The following is a 14,570-nucleotide window of genomic DNA, read 5'->3' as shown; positions in this document are numbered from 1 at the left end:
AACTTATCACAATGTAACAGAAATATGTTGACATGGAACTAAAGGCATACTTGTTCTGGTTTATCTGTACTTTGACATTTAGAATTATATAAACTAATATTTGAAATTTATATCAGTGTACCTAGTTTGCCAAGATATATATACATACACACACACACACACACACACACACACACACACACACACACACACACAATATAAATTCCATTTCATTTCATTCTATGGATGCTAGATTCTGTGTTCTTTAATGCAGAATATATGCCCAGGTAATGGCTAAGATCTCTATTTTATAGATGAAGAATAGAGATATCAGCATTTCCCAGATCACACATAATTATTTACAGTCAAATCAAGTTATCTCAAGTTACTTATAGTTCTCTTTATTTTAATTAGACCTCCACATTTGATTCAACAATATAATAAGTAAAATTATTGAAAATTATTTTTATTAAGGGGAGTTTTTAGTTTGCTCTCAAGTATATTAACCAATAGAATAAACATTTTCTAAAATATATGCAAATGTAAATTATTGTTTAAAAAGTAGTTAGCTGTATTTCCCAATAAATTATTATTTTTTTAATCCCAGGGATTTTAATTGACAATTATTTAATAAATATTTTCAAGAGATGACCATAGCCAAACACTGAACAGAATGGCATATCAAATCCATTATATCTCAACATTTTCCCAAAAACCAACTTTCCTGAACAAAGTACCAAATTAGTATTTTGTTGATCTTGGGCTCCATACATTTTTGACATTTGTAAAATATTTATCAAATATTTGTAAAAGCACAACATATATAATATCAGTTTAATATAAAGGAATTCTTAATAGGCACTTTATCAATGATTTGGTTTTGTGAAAATGTGTTCACTCTTTCTGATTATTTTATCCACAAAAGCTCTTTTAAATATTAATTTATGAGCTTCCCTTTTTCCATTTCTTCTGTCTCAAAAAATGACTTCAATTTCTTAGGAATTAGATGATCAAAGGCCTCCCTGTGAAAGCACAATACAGTTTTTTTACTATATGCTCTGTCTCTGTTCTAGCCCCTTTCGAACTATTTTCTGGCATTATACTCTGTGAATGTATACTTTATTCCACATTCTTTTCTTATATAACACTTGCTTTTTGAAAGCATTGTTTCCTTAGCTATTTTAAACTTGCTTAAGGAGTCCCTATTTTGGTTTTGTGTTTAGTTTACTTTAGTTAGTTTTGCCTTTTTCTCTTCTCAAACTTGTATCTTACATCTTACTTCTTTCTTTTTACAGACAATTATATCAGGATATTATTTTTCATCTTTTTGGTCCTAAACACCTGCTAATAATACATGTCTTCAATTCTTCATTGTCCTGATGCTTATGTGTAATAACATATTCTTCCTACCTTTATATATGCTTGTAATAACTACACTTTTGAAAACTAACCCTTATTTTAAAAATATATCTCTGTATGTTCTTCATTAGTCTTCAGGATTCATTGTTCTGGTTCTTGTTTTTCCTCCCACTCCAGTTTTTGTTCTTCGTAGTTGTTTTTGGTGGTGGTTGTTGTTCTGTTTCCTTCCTTTTATAAAACTAGGTACATCCCCATCCTTACCCTTACTTTGTCCTCTCAGTAATTTTAGCCACTCTAAAGTTTACTTTTATATAGAAGTTTAGTAAATCTCCCTAGTCATAATCTTTATGAGATACAAGTGCTTGATTCCAAGTGAATATTAAATATCGTATCTTCCTATTCTGGCTCATAGACACAACATAGGAAATATTTAAAGAACTGGATAATCATAAAAACCATGAGTATAAGGAAAGATGATGTTTGGGGCTTTAATCATGCAGGTAGAACAATCAGGTAAGATGTCCACAGACTATTAAAAATAGTAAGTAACATATGCTATTATTCAGAAGGAGGTTTCCACTTCTTTAAGAAAGTATTTAATTGCATACTACTGAGTCAATTACTTATATTAAAACTAATGTAAAATATTTATTAAAAATTCATGTAAGAAAATTAATATAAGGACAAATTTTGCATAACTCCTAGTAGTATACTCGTACAACCTTAATTTTGGCACAACATTTACTGTTTTTTTCTAATGGCTTTCTTAGACACATTCATTTGTAAATATATGTATTATATACTTTTTAAATTCTTTATCTTGACTTTACAATATCTGGTTAATATAAAAGTGATCAATTTATATGCTATTTTTGTTAATTATTGAATTATTTTTGTTTATGTAATATCATTAAAATATTTAGTGTCTTAAAATTTTTCATTTTTCTCATATAGTAAACATTTTTGGAATAATGAACATAAATATAGTGTAAATTAATTTTTAACTTGTACAAAACTCACTTTACATTAAAACTTATATGTCCATTTTTATACCTAATCCTACATATATCTCTTAAAGTATTTTGAGGTTGGTGAGGATACCATATGAGTTCAGAAAGAGGGCTAATGTTATATATCCTGATGCCTTCAAGCAAAAATAAAAGAGACACAAACTAAGAAGCATTTTTTAGAAATTCTTTGCACTAACAGTAAATAAACATAAGTCACTTTAAAACACTAGCTGTAGTATTATACCTTCATAGGTGAAAATGTAAATGACATTTGAGGTCATAAAATGTAACATGACTCGTTTTCCCTCTTCTCTCTAATGATTATCCTTGCTAAGAGGGCCCAGCCTCTTGTGTCTCTAACTCATTAGTCATCCCTATGTACTGAAAAAAGAGTCAACTTGTAGAGTGAGAACAAAGTAAAATGTCAAGACTAGCTCTCTGAAAAATGTGGACATTAAATAAGGTTAAAATGGCTAATGTAGAAAGATAGCAAGTCAAATCAATAGCATCAAACTATGAGACACTGTAACACACCAAGGTTAATATCACTGTGCACTTGCGTGCAGTGAACTTTAGGACACTGTTATTTCTTGAAAATTCAGTGTTGCCGTTGGTTCAGATATTTTCACAAGTTGAAGTTATTTTTGTTTCCTTCTTACAGTGTGCAACATTTTTCAGAAATAGGTTTGTGCCAAGACTCAAGTATAATCATCTGGTAATAATGTGTACTTGATGCTTTAAAAATAGCATTTCCCATACACACTCACAAGATTGCCTGACCTTCCTCCTCCACAGAATTAATCATGCCATCTGTGCTCACATTGTATTTAATCATTCTTCTAGCATAACACTTATCATATCACACGATATTAGACTTAGTTATGAAGTTCTTTATCTTTTCCACTAAACCATGCATCCATGAAAGAAGAGATATCTTATTCATTCCTATATCCCCAGCATCTGGAATCATTTCTGACACATACTAAGCATTCAGTAATATAGTATCTGCATTGTTTTGAAAATCAAGTAAATGAATTCAAGTATTTTTTAATTAACAAAAATCATCTGTTCTGTATCACTCTAGTATGAAGCTTAAATTGTTTTAAAAAAAGCAAAGGATTGTGAATGTAAAAAATACGAGAAGACTGAGAGATTCAAGTTCTAATTGCAGTTTAACAGACATGTAACAAGACTTGAGTATACAGTTTTAGCATTTGTTTGGTCCAGTGTTACCTTCAAGGAAATCTCTTAGTAGATGGCATCCAGAGAGGCAGCCCCTCACTCTTCAGGCTCTTAAAGTTTTGCTGTGTATGTCAACACAATTTGGTCTCCCCATATCTGAAAATTCAAGTAGGTAGTGATTGTAGAGTTTGGAGACCTAATATCAGCAAGTGGGTTGGTTGAGAATCAAGAAGTGAGAGACACTCAGGGAATCTTGCCTCTGCAAGTTAAACTTTGGTACTTTAAATCAAAAATCACTTTTAAATTACCCATTAGCAATGTATTTTTTTTTCCAAAAAGAAAATTATGTTTTCATTTTCTTCCCAATTATGATCCTGTGGCAGGAAAATCCTATATTTGCAGTAAAATAGATTCCATATTCAAGCACTAAGCTATTCCTATCATCAACACATCTTCAAATTTGCTTATTGTTTCATATTTTATTTCACAAGGGCATATAATTTTATTTTATTTTTATTTTTATTTTTATTTTTTTAACACTACAAATATGACTTTATTTCCACATTGTTTTGTTGATCCCAAGCAATATTTCCTGGCATTAGCACTAACTCTTTTTAAATCGGACTTCATACGTATGACTCTATCAACGGTTGCATGTAACAGAAACCAACTCTGGCTAATTTTATCAAAAATAAAGGGATTTGTTCAAAGGTAAGGTTAGCCCACAGCTTTAAATCAGGAGCTGATCAGTAGATCTTGGAAAGGGCAGAATCTGGGCAAAACCAGGCAATAAAGTAGCAAGACATCTTTTTCTTTAGGCTTCCACCATTGGGATGAATCAGCTTTAGCTATTTTCAGGTCTTGTGTCACTCCACTTAAAAGCCTCAAATTCCAGTGAGAGTCTGACTGACATCATTTGGATCTTCTGTCCAGTTCTAGGTCAGGGGAGGAGGAAGGGTCACCATGATTGGCAGTTCCACCAAGACTCATTCCATAAAAGGAAAACTAGAGGGGTAGCAAGGAAAAGAAGGCTTTATGGATGCTGGGCAGGCAAACACAAAATGACTTTAGCACATCCATGAAGAGAGCAGAAAGATTTATAACACTAAAAATATTCTAACAAATGCATAGTAGTGGGAATTCCTAAAGAAAAGGTCCAAGTCACTCAGAGCACTGTTTCTCAGAAGGACTACTTTTAATAAAAAAAATAAATAAAAGATCTTGAAAGCAAAGCTGTCAGGAACCATCTAACATTGTCTTAAATTACATCTATTTTTTCTATTTATTTATTTATTTATTTATGTATTGGTATCATTAATATACCTTCACATAAGCAACATTGTGGTTATTAGATTCCCCTCATTATCAAGTCCCCACTACATACCCCATTACAGTCACTGTCCATCAGTGTAGTAATATGCTATAGAGTCACTACTTGTTGTCTCTGTGCTATACTGCCTTCCCTGAACCCTCACCCACACTATGTGTGCTAATCATAATGCCCCTTCTACCCCTTCTTCCTCCCTTCCCACTCAACCTCCCCAGTCCCTTTCCCTTGGTAACTCTTAGTCCATTCTTGGGTTCTGTGAGTCTGATACTGTTTTGTTCCTTCAGTTTTTGCTTTGTTCTTATACTCAACAGATGAGTGAAATCATTAGGTACTTGTCTTTCTCTGCCTGGCTTATTTCACGGAGCACAATACCCTCTAGCCCCATGCATGTTGTTACAAATGGTAAGATTTGTTTTCTTCTTATGGCTGAATAATATTAATTGTGTATATATACTACATCTTCTTTATTGATTCATCTACCGATGGACACTTAGGTTTCTTCCATTTCTTGGCTATTGTAAATAGCTCTGTGATAAACATAGGTGTGCATATGTCTTTCGGAAACTGGCCTCTGCATTCTTAGGGTAAATTCCTAGGGGTGGAATTCCTGGGTCAAATGGTATTTCTATTTTTAGTTTTTTGAGGAACCTCCATATTGCTTTCCACAATGGTTGAACTATTTTCCTATCCCACCAGCAGTGTAGGAGTTCCCCTTTCTCTGCATCCTCACCAGCATTTGTTGCTCCTTGTCTTTTCATTGATGGCCATCCTAACTGCTGTAAGGTGATATCTCATTGTGGTTTTAATTTGCATTTCCCTGATAATTAGTGATGTGGAGCATCTTTTCATGTATCTGTTGGCCATGTGAATTTCTTCTTTGGAGAAGTGTCTGTGCATATCCTCTCCCCAATTTTTAATAGGGTCATTTGCTTTTTTGGGTGTTGAGGTGTGTGAGTTCTTTATATATTGTGGATGTTAACTCCTTGTCGGATATGTCATATACAAATCTATTCTCCCATACTGTAGGATGAGTTTTTGTTCTGCTGATGGTATCCTTTGCTTTACAGAAGCTTTTTAGCATGATGTAGTCCCATTTGTTCATTTTTTATTTTGTTTCCCTTCCCCCAGGAGATGCATTCAGGAAAAAGTTGCTCATGTTTATATTCAAGAGGTTTTTGCCTGTTTTCTTCTAAGAGTTTTATGGTTTCATGACTTACATTCAGATCTTTGATCCATTTTTGAGTTTACTTTTGTGTTTGGTGTTAGACAATAATCCAGTTTCATTCTCTCGCATGTAGCTGTCCAGTTTTGCCATCACCAGTTGTTGAAGAGACTGTCATTTCCCCATTGTGTATCCATGGCTCCCTTATTGTATATTAATTGGCCATATATGTGTGGGTTTATATCTGGGCTTTCTATTCTGTTCCATTGACCTATGTGTTTGTTCTTGTGCCAGTATCAAATTGTTTGATTACTGTGGCTTTGTAGTAGTGCTTGAAGTCAGGGAGCATAATCCTCCCAGCATTATTCTTCCTTCTCAGGATTGCTTTGGCTACTTGGGGCCTTTTGTGGTTCTATGTGAATTTTAGAACTGTTTGTTTTAGTTTGTTGAAGAATGCTGTTGGTAATTTGATAAGGATTGCATTGAATCTGTAGATTACTTTAGGCAGGATGGACATTTTGACAATATTAATTCTTCCTTTCCATGAGCACAGGATGTGTTTCCATTTATTGGTATCTTCTTTAATTTTTCTCATTAGTGTCTTGTAGTTTTCAGAGTATAGGTCTTTCACTTCCTTGGTTAGGTTTATTCCTAGGTGTTTTATTCTTTTTGATGTAACTGTGAATGGAATTGTTTCTCTGATTTCTCTTTCTGCTAGTTCATCATTAGGGTATAGGAATGCAACCTATTTCTGTGTATTAATTTTATATCCTGCAACTTTGCTGAATTCATATAATAGATCTAGTAGTTTTGAATTGGATGCTTTGGGGTTTTTATGTACAATATCATGTCCTCTGCAAACAGGGACAATTTAACTTCTTCCTTGCCAATCTGGGTGCCTTTTATTTCTTTTTGTTGTCTGATTGCCATGGTTAGGACCTCCAGAAGTATGTTGAATAAAAGTGGGAGAGTGGGCATATAATTTTATTTTTAAGTGTTGCTGTATGTCTGTACAGATTTGACAACTTGTTTTAAATTTGCCATGACAAACTATACTAGGAAAAATGGAAATATTTTTAGTGTTTCTCACAAATCAGGATTGGGGGTTATAACTCACTAACATACTTAATTACATAATATTTTATTCTCATTTTGAAATTAAAGATGAATTTTTATTATTCTGTATAATGGTTTTGAAGTAAGCAGTGAGCCATAATTTATATGTGTATGCATAAATCATATAAGTCATTGACACTGCCTTGACTTTTTTATACAGATTTTTTTTTTTGTCCTTGTAACCCCAACTGGAACAATACTGGAAAGGATTCAGCATGCATTTAGCTTGGATATATGAAACACAGATTGCATTGTTTCACATGCTGTGAACTGTGAGTGATCCACATGCTATAAGATAGCAAGCATCAACATTTTTTCCCCCTTAAATCTCAACATTCTTGCCTTTTCGCATAGTACTACTTGGAGAACTGAAAAATGCAGAAGTTCCACTGAGATGATGACTATTGACTGAAATGGATGGATTGGTCAACATTTATTGGCTTATAGCTTATTTCTCTAAAGATTTTTTTATTTCTAAAATCCATTTTGATCTTATTTAGAACTCACATGCTAGAGAGGAAAAAAAAGGAAAGAGGAAATGATATTTTTCTCATTAAATGGGGTATTTAGAAAATATAAAGACATTTATAAGGAAACTATTGAGTAGTATTTGTGATTATAATCAAGAAAAACATTATGTAGACATTTACAGAATTCTAGTGATCACAAATTTATCAATGTGTAACTTTGTTTAATGAAGTTTTAGCCTTTTAACATTTTTAGTTCTTAATCTGACATTTTCGTATATGAATATTTGGTAGGATCAGGCCAGAGTCATATTAAGTTTGGAGGATTTGGCAATTCTTAGCATTCTGATTTGAATTTCTCATGTTTTTTCTATTAAAAATGAGGTGTTCTAGTAAAATGAATTTAATCAACCATTAAGCATAAACAAAGAAAATTATTTTTAGTAAGTACTCATACCCTGCATTTCATTGATTCTAAGATACTGTCCCTCCCACATTTTAACATCTTTTAAATCATGACACATCTTAAAATCCAAAATATATTACACTGTGGTCACTCAAGTATTAGTAATGACATATTTGTCCTTGAATGTGCATGTATAAACTTCATCCAAGCTATTCATATTTTTCTCGCCTCACTTGAGTTATTTACATTGTAAAGGATACAAGGGTAGTGTTCAATTGTCTTTTAAAATGTCTTTAGCTATTGCAGTATGTGATGTTGAAATGAAATTATGATTATTATATTCTCAGAAGATGTGAAAAAAAGACTGAAAGATATAAATTTGATATTAGTGGAACCAAACATTCAATATTGAAGGAATTAATATATTTTCTTTTAAAGCTACAGCCATATACTTTTTTAAGACCTAATACAAGAAGATACAATCAATTGATGATGTGTTTTTACTGAAATATGATTAATATTATTGTCTGTCATTCCCACACAATGTAATAAAGGTAGGAATCATTGGCAGATCCTTTGGACCAAGTGAAAGAAATTTCGAAGTAGTAGAGCTGGTATTAACCATTCATATTTCCAATAAAATTATTGCTGTGTCATTTTATAATAGTACATAGAGGGGGTTTATCACTGCTAGTATGTAAAAGAAGGATCTTACTATCTTACAATTAAAAGCAACTTAGAAGTGGAAAAATACATAAGTTTTAAAATAAAATGCAATCAATCTGAACTAATTCTTTATTGAAAACTTTGGTTGAAAGATTATTATAACTCCAAGTGATGCTCACTCAATCTTACATTGGTATCAAAATCTTCAGCTGCCTTTAACTTCCAAATATTTGGGTTGATTTTTAACTTTGTAGTTTATGTTACATGCCTATTTAAGTGTAAGGCAGCAATGTCTTTAATCATCTCTGTTAATTTGCAGGATGTAAATTTCTCCAAATTTATCAAATTCCTTTTTTACATTAGTATGAGCTATCTAAACTTTTCTAGTTGTTGTGCTAGTCAAAGACAGCATAATGTAGGAAAAGATAAAAAATAAGAAAATGATAAAATGGAAACAGAGTATCCTTAAGAACAATCAAATTGAATTGATTCTATATCAGGAGTATGTATGATACATTTAACTGAAAACACTAGATAACAGTTGTTAAAGATAGAAGCTGGTTTCTGTCAGACATTCATTTCCAGAAGTAGGTGGTCCAGGAAGTGGTATTCCTGCCTGTCACAGAACCAGGCTCTTCCCACGTTGTTGGTAAGGTTTGTATCTTCTCTATCCTGAAGTCACCTCATGACTTACGGTCTTTCCAGTTCCAATATTGCATTTCATTCTAACCAATAGAAAAGGGGACAGGAAAGGAAAATGTCATACACTCTCCCAATTTGCCAGACAAATTGTCCTCTACCTTTTTTCCCCCTCCAGTCCTTAGGCCAGAACAGAGTCCTCTGTGGCCCCCTAGTTATGAAGGAGGCTGAGAAAGGTGGTCCTTGTATTAGACAGTGTAACTTCCGGGCAAAATCCCAGGGCAAAATACCTTTGAAACCAAAAATCAGTCAAAGGGAGAAATAAAATTTATTTCTTACAAGCAGTTGTCCACTTCTGCGTGTCTGTCACGACCAGGCTGCAGAAGAGGAGCCCTCCACCCAACCTCTCTGGTCTAGATAAGCCTTCCCTTGCCTGTTTAATTACCTATTGATATGAGAATGGACTACTCCTCTGCACCCCTTGGAAACACCATTGTATGGAGATGCACTAAAGTCAGGTGAGAGATTCTGGAAATACTGCAATTTTAACCACGGACAGCTATCTAAAAAGTGGAGATACTTTTCCAGCTCCAGAAGGGAAGGTTGGGAAATGCCAGACGTCTCTGCATCTTCCTCCCACCAATCATAGAATTTTTGGCAACCAAGACAGAAGTGACATATTATACTCTTCAAAGAAAGACAACTTTTTCAATTTTGCTTAAGATGCTTGAGATAAATTATGACATTAATTTACCACTAGGATCTAGTTATTCCTTACATATCTTTATGTTCATTTTATTTAATAAATATATTTGAATTACGAATTTTGTACTTGAACTTAAGGTACCATTTTTTTTTAACAGTTCCAGGATTATCATTCAAATTGAATATAATGTGAATGGTCCTCATGGAGTTGTGTAATGCAATAGCCCTAGCACTTAAAAACAAAGAATAGAAATCTAAATACTGAATTGAATTTTAACAGGTTTCATCAAAATATGCTTTTGATATGAAGAATCTAAATTAACTCAATCTGTGGCTATGGAAAAGTCATATTTTGTTTTTAGGTCATAGACTCTTACCACATGTAGAAGTGTCTTGCTACACTTTTGAGCAATATATTTTAATTTACTCTTTTGCTGTGGCCTTTTATTCTTAGATGTGTAGGTTGGGAGTCCAAATGTTTTTCTTTATTGGGATATTATGTAGAAGGCCATAAAAAGACTTTTTTTATTGTAGATGAAAGTATAGAAAGTTTCAACAGTTAGAAATTATCATTACTAAATGTTGGACTGTGGGCTGACCTTATGTTAGTGAATGAAGTGGCAGGTTTATAACTATATATTGTTAATCAGTGTATGAATAATTGCTTTTAAAAAGCTCATTTTTAAATATTCAATCTTCAGTCTACAATAATCTACTTTTTCTTGTCAAAGAGATAGTGAAGTGATTGATTAAAGTAGTTATTATTGCAAAGTTCAGTATGTAAAATACACTATTTTAAAGTTTAAAAGCAAAGTGATAAAAGTAGTACATCTGTTGATTAAGGTTTTATTTTCAACCATGATACTTCTCAAAATAAGACTGAATAAATTGAAATGTTAAATGTAAGTTTCTGGTATAGTTTTTTTAAATACTGAAAAATAAGATTTCCTAACGTTTGGTTACTGTTTTTGTCATTATAATAATTAAATTAATTTGAGAAAAGGAACAATAAAACATTGTTGGTCAACATAAAAGACCCATATTATTTAGCTCTTTGTACTTTATTCAATTTCCTGTGACATTCAGGTAACATTGCTAAAATTTCTGGATAATTATAACCACAAAGTGTATGCAACATCTTCTAACATTCTACTGAGATAGAAATTTGATGATAGTTAAGTTTTCTGATTAAATTTCCCAAATTACATGTTGTTTCAAATCTACTTGCCACTACTATATGGAACACAGGGAAGTGAAAAAGTTATTAAAATTTTAATTTTAATCTCAATTATTAAAATGTCTTCTTATGGGACTATGTCGTATTATATCAATTTGCCAGAAATCATTTTTTTATAGTTACATGTATGTCATTTTCTCTCCATCAGTGATTATTTTTCTAAGTACAAAATTGCATTTTTTCTATAATTTTCATGTCGGTGCATATTTTATTCAGAATTCCAGCATGTATTAAGGCAAAAATAAATAAATATTAAAATAAAGTTCAAACTTAAAGCAAATACAGCATTATTAAGATCTTTCTGTGCTACTCTACTTCACCCCAAAATGCTTCCTTCATTGGCATAACATGAATTTTTTAGATTGTATATTTCTCCTTATAATACTCAACTTAAATAATTTAGAGGAAGGAAAAGGCAGGGAGTGGGTGCACCTAAGGGAGAAAGATGGCACTAGTTTGGTGAAAGCTGAAGCTGGAAATACCTTTGGGTTATGAATACATAACTACTCTCAGTTTTTCTCAAACTTAAATCAACACCATCACAACAAAAATAACAAAATTACAGTGCTTCGTGTTGGTTTTTAGGACACAGTATGTAACACCTTATAATTAAATGTCCAGGTAAGATATGTAGTATTTTACAATGTGTCGATGAAAGGTATCAGTCCTTCGTAATTCTGTTCATATTTCTAGGAATTTCACATTGTGTCTGATCCCTGAATGTTATGACATAGAGTAATAAAGCTGTGTGGTGTTAAGATTTTTCTCCCCCAACCAAAAAAAAAAGTTCTTTGAGTATATATTGTAAGACTTTTTACAAATATACAAATACTTTTCTTCATGTTTCTAGAAAAACACACTTTTATCTCCAAGATTTAGATCTTGGTTTCTCTTTGTCAGATTGATAGCTTTTAAATTAACATATTATATTACATAATAAAAAATGAAATCTGAGTTATTGTAACTTAGAAGAATAATTTAACTAAAATTAATATAGATTAAAAAAATAATGCTTGGCAACTAAAAATACAGAAGCAGTTTAGGCCTACCACCCCTTGGGAAAAAAACTTTGTCTAAATTCTGTGCTGGAAATTAGGCATGGATTGCTAAAGTCACAAGTGGTAAAATGTGAAATTATTAGGAAGTATTGAATAAACAACATTAAGAGCATTAACTCTTTACCCTCAAAGCAATATACTCACTTTTCTAAAGTACTTCAGTGGTGGCTATTAAAGAATGTCATAATAATGAGCCTCCTTCATTGAGGCCATCATTAGCCTATTATAGTGGGTAAGCTTGCATATTGGATGCAGTGTTCCACGACTGTCCTTGATAAATCCCTGTGCCTCATTGTCACGATTAACAGAAAGATGCTATAAGATACATGTATGAGAAAGAAATCTCTTTAATGAATAAGATAAAATATACTGTATGGACACTGTTGCTGTGCTGTATGCCCATATAGACCACTCCATATAGCAGATGACATAGTAAGCATATTCCCCGTTTGGGTCCCATTTGCATGGCCTTCCAAGACATGAAAAGAGCTAGGACCAGTGAAAACTTTTGATTAAACATAAAGAGCCAATTAGGAACTTTGAGAAGTTCTTCTTGGTATTCACATGACATGTAGTCATGAAATCAGAATCTTCAGAAAAGAAGGAGAAGCCAGAGAAATGTAAAAAACCCTCCAGGAAAGGCAAACTGAACCTGCCCAAATTCTGACCAGATCTTCATGTTTATCAGATGCTTCCATGATACCAGCAGCTTCCTGTATTCTGAAGAAAACAATCTCTGTTGTGAGGTTGGTGTAATTCATGGTGAATTTCCTTGTGAGCTATCTTCTTGGAAGGCCAAATGCATAAGCCTGCCTGTAACCTATTTGAGTTCTATAATTGACTATCATGTTTTCAAGAGAACCAGCTAGGGAATCTTGGCAACTTTCCTAAACATGTTTGCTCTGGAAATTGACTCTACTTCCTGATAATTTCCCTACTTCTGAGATTCAAAGTTAGATGGCAAATTAAATATTTATTTAGAAAGTATGTTACCATTAAGAATAAAAGCTTCTCATTTGTTGCATCCTGTTGATTAGTACTTTATACAAAATAAGCTTATAAAAGTATTCCTTTTATCATTCTGATATATGTATATATAGAGAGAGCAAGACCTTGTAGCTCTGTGACATTTATCTTTGTCTAATAAAGAAATACGCCCGTTTTCAGACATTCAGAGAAGTTGGAAGAGAGGTGAACATTTGAACAAATATTAATGCTATTTATTGTGTTCAAATACTTCCTTTTGCATTTTCACGTGATGGATTTAATTTCCTGATGGTTTTAATGGATTTACTGGTTCTGTACTCTTATCAAATTTTCATAATATTGAAATTTGTATGTATTATTTTTCTTTATGTTGTATAGGAATTTATTGTGATAGTCATTGAATTAAAATAATGAAATAACTCCTTGTACCAGTACCATTAATAAATTTAGTATCATTCCTAGATTTTGTATTCCTAAATTTGCCTTTATAATGGTAAACCCTTGGAGTTGATGCAGAGTGCTAAGTCCTAAAGAATTTAAATGGCATATAGTAGATATGGTTTCAGAGTTACATTTGCTCTAGAATCCATCTGTGTGTGACTGAAAATGAACTTTTAACAATATAAATATAATTTTATGTAATAAAATAATACCATGTAATCTAAGAATAAAGGAATATATTACATGAAAAAAATATCCTTCACACAGAGTTAGAAAGAGAATCAAATGATATCTCTGACCTTAAAATGTATTTTTACCTTTTAAGGATTCTCTTTTTACAATTCTTGGCTTCCAATAATCTGAGCAGTATGTATGCAAAGAACAAGTGACTGAATAATGTAGTTCTTAAATTTTCCATTTTGAGTCACAGATAAACCAACACTAAAGACATGGATTATGTGCCTGTTTTACTGAGACTTTATATTACATTATATTTTGTTGATTATCAGATTTTTTTTATGTACTGGAGCTTTCTTGATAATTCTGTATGAAATCATTGCAATGATAGACCAAAAAAACTCTCATTTTTGTTTTGTTTTATAATTATAAAGCATTTTAATATTAGTGTTACCTTGGTGACACAGGCAAAATAAAAACTATACATATTCAGTTATCTGAAAAATCAGATAAAAAATAATGCTTCTCTTGTCTTATAGAAGTATACTTACTCCTTTTATGTGAGGTACAAAAAAATTAAGTAGATACTTAAAGCTCAAAGTGGTAAGTGGTGGTTCTATCACATACTAGCTCTATGACTTTGGAAAAA

At 32.2% G+C, this 14,570-nt stretch overlaps 1 protein-coding gene across 4 annotated transcripts in view; it reads left to right on the top strand.

Moving 5' to 3' along the window:
• Positions 1 to 14,570, top strand: part of NEGR1 (neuronal growth regulator 1) — a 923,904-nt gene that overhangs the window by 77,347 nt on the left and 831,987 nt on the right. The gene's annotated exons all lie outside the window — the stretch shown is intronic.

The sequence above is a fragment of the Manis javanica genome, chromosome 4 (genome assembly GCF_040802235.1).
Source record: "Manis javanica isolate MJ-LG chromosome 4, MJ_LKY, whole genome shotgun sequence".
Taxonomy (NCBI): domain Eukaryota; kingdom Metazoa; phylum Chordata; class Mammalia; order Pholidota; family Manidae; genus Manis; species Manis javanica.
Note: the sequence above shows the minus strand (reverse complement) of the source record. Positions and strands in the feature narration are given on the sequence as shown.